General features: G+C 43.4%; 1 pseudogene; it reads left to right on the top strand.

Moving 5' to 3' along the window:
• The first annotated feature begins 1045 nt into the window (after positions 1–1045).
• LOC116257461 (chlorophyll a-b binding protein 2, chloroplastic-like) lies at positions 1046–5458 on the top strand (annotated as a pseudogene).

Here is a 5458-nt window from a genome sequence, read left to right on the forward strand (position 1 = left end):
AGAGTGAGAGGGATTGAGCATAACATTACAATTGAACATTATCAACAAAGTGATTGTTCAGTTTCCAAAAGGGGTTCGCTTGTCTACAAATAATTTTCCCAAGATATCCATATCTTTTTCATATATTTTACTTGCGTGCCAATTGAAATCAGATATTTTCAATGTCTCACATGATCCTCTTAAGCTCTAAAACGTATGATCAATGAACTAGCGGTCAATGTCTTTACAGAAAGTCTTTCAATGACAATAATGCAAAACTATCACTTGCAAAAGTGATTAAATTTTTTCTTCAATGGTCTTTAAGCACGCATGTCACGGAAGATGCAACAATTTAGTCCAACATAGGGAGGAGGCCTGATGCGTGTACCAGATCAAACAGAGTTCTGTGTGTTCGGGACGATGTGCTGATCGCATCCAAATCTGATTATATATGCACAGGCTCCTGTTAGCTTTCTTGCACAGTCGTGCACGTAACCATCTCTCAACATCTAGTGGACAAAATAATAAATTGCATCTTTTGTTGTATTCATTTTGTTCTAGTAGGCAAGGGTTGTTCTTTATGTTTCTAAGAGCATTATTGTAATTTCAGGCACCCAAACCTAAGGGACGTGTTTGGAGCTCAAACACAGGACCAGTTTGGCAATATATCACCAATATGATAATTCCAGGTAGGCATTTTAATTTCTCGGATAACTTATCAACGATGTGGGCCTAACAATTCCAACCAATGTGAAAGCAGAACTTGCGATGGGACATGATAACTTATCCGAACTGGGCCAATATCCAATCAACATACCGCCTGTGGACCCCACATTTATTTTGATCGGACTGAGGCCGTGATCCAGATCCAATTTCCGGATACCAAATACGAAATGGTGAGCTGCAAGAGTGGGGCCCATAAAATCAGAAAAATATCGACCTCTCGATTTTCAAGAACCTCATAAATCAAGGGAGCCAATCAGAACCAAGATATTGATTTCATTGGATAAGGTGGGCACAACGGCTAGTATTCTGTCAGCTAATATAAGAGCGCCACCAACCAGGTCTCATGCACCTTCAAGCGCTCACTCAACCCACTCATCTACCACCATCCTTGGAACTACCCTCACCCACTCCAAAGATGGCGACCATGGCTCTCTCCTCTCCCACCCTCGCAGGCAGGGCTGTCAACATTGCTCCATCTTCCTCCGAGCTTCTCGGTGATGGCCGTGTCACAATGAGAAAGTCCGTTGCAAAGCCCAAGCCCGTCTCCTCCGGTAGCCCCTGGTATGGTCCAGACCGTGTTAAGTACCTCGGCCCCCTCTCCGGTGAAGCTCCTTCCTACCTCACCGGTGAATTCCCTGGTGACTATGGTTGGGACACCGCTGGTCTCTCTGCTGACCCAGAGACCTTTGCCAAGAACAGGGAGCTCGAGGTGATCCATGCCAGGTGGGCTATGTTGGGTGCACTTGGGTGTGTCTTCCCTGAGTTGCTCGCTAGGAACGGAGTCAAGTTCGGCGAGGCTGTCTGGTTCAAGGCCGGTGCTCAGATCTTCACTGAGGGAGGACTTGACTACTTGGGCAACCCCAGCTTGATCCACGCTCAGAGCATCCTGGCTATCTGGGCTACACAGGTCATTCTCATGGGTGCAGTCGAGGGGTACCGCATTGCTGGCGGACCGCTTGGTGAGGTGACCGACCCATTGTACCCAGGTGGTAGCTTCGACCCACTAGGTTTGGCCGATGACCCCGAAGCTTTCGCAGAGTTGAAGGTGAAGGAAATCAAGAATGGCAGACTTGCCATGTTCTCCATGTTGGGGTTCTTTGTTCAGGCCATTGTGACCGGAAAGGGTCCATTGGAGAATCTGGCAGACCACTTGGCGGACCCAGTCAACAACAACGCCTGGGCCTATGCTACCAACTTTGTTCCCGGCAAGTGAAGTACTGCTTGGGAATAAAGATTGTAAATGTGAAGGACTGTGTGATCTTTTTGATGTGTAAAAATGTACTTTTCTGTGCCAAAGAACACAATATTTTTCTCACTTGGGCAATCGATGTATTACATCCAATTAATCTAGTGCTTGAATTTCCATATAAAATGGACATGTTAAGTACCATTTTCTTCATGACATGCCTTGAAATTAGCCCACTAATTTATCTGATATACCCATATCTTGAACATGATACACCAATGAATTAAGGTTTTATTGCCAGATTTAGACTTTGTAGTGATCTGGCAATGAAAATCCGATTCTTTTTCGGTTTCCGGGAGTTAATGCAGATGTTAGGAAAGTAGCAGCCCACTGTCCAACCCCTAGTTTTCTTTTGGCGGACAAAAGATATACGACTTCTTGATCTTCTTCAGTATCCAATTAATTCACCGAAGCATTCAAATAAACAGTGAACTCAGAAAGTTGATGGAAAGTAGGCTTTTAATATGAAGTTATGAACACATTGCAACGAAATCCAGCTACCAAATTAATCTGCATGCATATAATTTTTTTTTCTCCTTTAGTTTCTTAATCTATACACATAAGTACATATGATATACAAGAATCTATTAAGGGGGTGTTTGATTACTTTAATTTAAAAACAACGGATCTGATGTAGCATGTTTTTGCTGATGTGACAAAAGATCCACAGCAAAGTGCATGGCGACAGTGGAGATACCTTGGGGCTGGTGGGGGCAACTGCCCACTCAAGCTTGTGTAAACTCTTGTAAATATTTTTTTATGAAGATTTTGGACTAAGGCCTAGTCATATGCCCACACCTGTCATGGGCCAATGTGTTATAGCTCTACATAATCCACTTCGATAATAAGATGGATCAGTGCCCCTCAGCTACCACGTTCCAGCTCAGCCACTCATACATGGTATACCAAACTAAGGATCCTTGGTCGGGCATAAGATCCACATTTGAAGTCCTTGTTTTGCCTTTTTACATTGAGAAAAAGGTCGGACTTAAGATTGGAGAGCAAACTGTTCGATCTTAAATTAAATGGTTATTAAATTTTAAGGATTTTTAAATCATGAACAATCAAAGACTCCCTATTAAAGAAATCGGTGAAATCAAACTACCAAACCAACACCAAGAGAAAGCTGAGCTCGATCGCTTCAACTTGACGCCTTTTGTAATGTAAAATATTGTATAACCGTTGAACTGGTGCCTGAATAGAACAGTCCAAAATCTTCCCATCACGTAGGGGTCCAATTGGTGGGGATGGTGGTACTGAATGGGCAGTAGATTTAAAAGTTTTATTGTTTCTTGTGCACATCATCCCTTATATGTGGTGTGATATATATATATATATATATATATATATATATATATATATATATATATATATTTATTTATTTATTTATTTATTTATTTATATTTATATATTTGGCATCATATATGCAAAGAGACGGATGAAAGATCCGATTTGGAACTCCATGTGAGTCCTACGACTTAAAAGGTTTTATTGTTTCTTGCGCACATCATCCCTTATATGTGGTGGTATCACACAAAAAAAATACTACTTTTCCCATCTTTAGACAGGAAGGATGGTTGCAAAAAAGAAAAAAAAAAAAAGGAAGAAAGAAAATTAACAAGAGGAGGAGAGAGAAAAATGGTTGGACCCAATTCCCATCTTTTGAAGATGAACTGAATTTTCAAGATATCTATATTTTCTGAATGAAATGTAGATGCAGAAGGGTGGACCCCAAATGTCCTCAAGTTAAATCTTGATAATTTATGAGATAGTTTGATGCAATCTCGCCAGTTTCAGTGAGCAGGAATCACCTACTATCCTCTCTCAGTTTTTAAAAGCACAAATAGTTGATGTCATGGGAGGTCGAAGTGGAGACTAACTACCTACTATCCTCTGCCTCTTCTATTGCCACAACCCCCTCAGGGATTATTATTATAAGATAAAAACTTCAAAATTAATCCATATATGGTAGAAACACGCAAGAAAATAAGGCCAAATGGAGTTGCAAAAGTTTGCCAAGCATTGGTTCACCGCCGCTCCCAGAAGGTTTAGGTCCAAGTTCCACTTTGACAAACGCAGTTCAGCAACCAAAAACAGAAAACAACTGTTTCTGATGTACCAAACGAGCTCCTTTCCCTTCTTGTTTTAAACAATTCTCCAAGATTGCTCGTTTTACTTAGTGATGGACACAGATAAGGGACTATTACTCAATAAATTTTTCACGGAAAATAGTTTCCGAAGTTAAAATTTACTCAATATGTCTCCTTCTTCACATTGATGAGTTGGAAGTCTTCAGATAATGATCACTAGCAGAATCATGAAGAAAAATTGTGTAAGAGATTGGCAACAGAAATCTGCACGAGAACATGGAGAAGAGAAACGAGTGGCCAAAAATGGGGCCAAAGATGGCATCGACCTATTGCACAAGAGAAGAAGATTTCAAAGATAAGAGCGTGGAGGGTCCACTCCCCACATCAGCTCTGGCTGCTTCCCTCACTTCCGCTCTATATATATGCACACTCGCCCAGCTCAAAAGGCACCCACTTCAGTACTCGTTCTAGCTTCATCACTAGCACCAATTAGTCCACCTACTCTCTTCTGAAGATGGCGACCATGGCTCTCTCTTCTCCCACCCTCGCAGGCAGGGCTGTCAACATTGCTCCATCCTCCTCTGAGCTTCTTGGTGACGGCCGTGTCACAATGAGAAAGTCCGTTGCAAAGCCCAAACCCGTCTCCTCCGGTAGCCCCTGGTATGGTCCAGACCGTGTTAAGTACCTCGGCCCCCTCTCCGGTGAATCTCCTTCTTACCTCACCGGAGAATTCCCAGGTGACTATGGCTGGGACACTGCTGGTCTCTCTGCTGACCCAGAGACCTTTGCCAAGAACAGGGAGCTCGAAGTGATTCATGCCAGGTGGGCCATGTTGGGGGCACTTGGGTGCGTCTTCCCCGAGTTGCTTGCTAGGAACGGAGTCAAGTTCGGCGAGGCTGTCTGGTTCAAAGCCGGTGCACAGATCTTCAGTGAGGGAGGACTTGACTACTTGGGCAACCCCAGCTTGATCCATGCTCAGAGCATCCTGGCCATCTGGGCTACACAGGTCATTCTCATGGGTGCAGTCGAGGGGTACCGCATTGCCGGTGGACCGCTTGGCGAGGTGACTGACCCACTGTACCCAGGTGGTAGCTTCGACCCACTGGGTCTGGCTGACGATCCTGAAGCATTTGCAGAGTTGAAGGTGAAGGAGATCAAGAATGGCCGGCTTGCCATGTTCTCCATGTTCGGATTCTTCGTACAGGCCATTGTGACAGGCAAGGGTCCATTGGAGAACCTGGCAGACCACTTGGCTGACCCAGTCAACAACAATGCCTGGGCCTACGCCACCAACTTTGTGCCCGGCAAGTGAAGCGCTCTTTAAGACTAAAGATTGTAAATGAAGCACTGTGATCTTTTTTTATATGTAAAAATGAATTCTGCTATTCAAAAGAGCGTAAAATTTTTCTCGCTTAAA

This window comes from Nymphaea colorata, chromosome 7 (assembly GCF_008831285.2).
Source record: "Nymphaea colorata isolate Beijing-Zhang1983 chromosome 7, ASM883128v2, whole genome shotgun sequence".
Classification (NCBI taxonomy): Eukaryota; Viridiplantae; Streptophyta; class Magnoliopsida; order Nymphaeales; family Nymphaeaceae; genus Nymphaea; species Nymphaea colorata.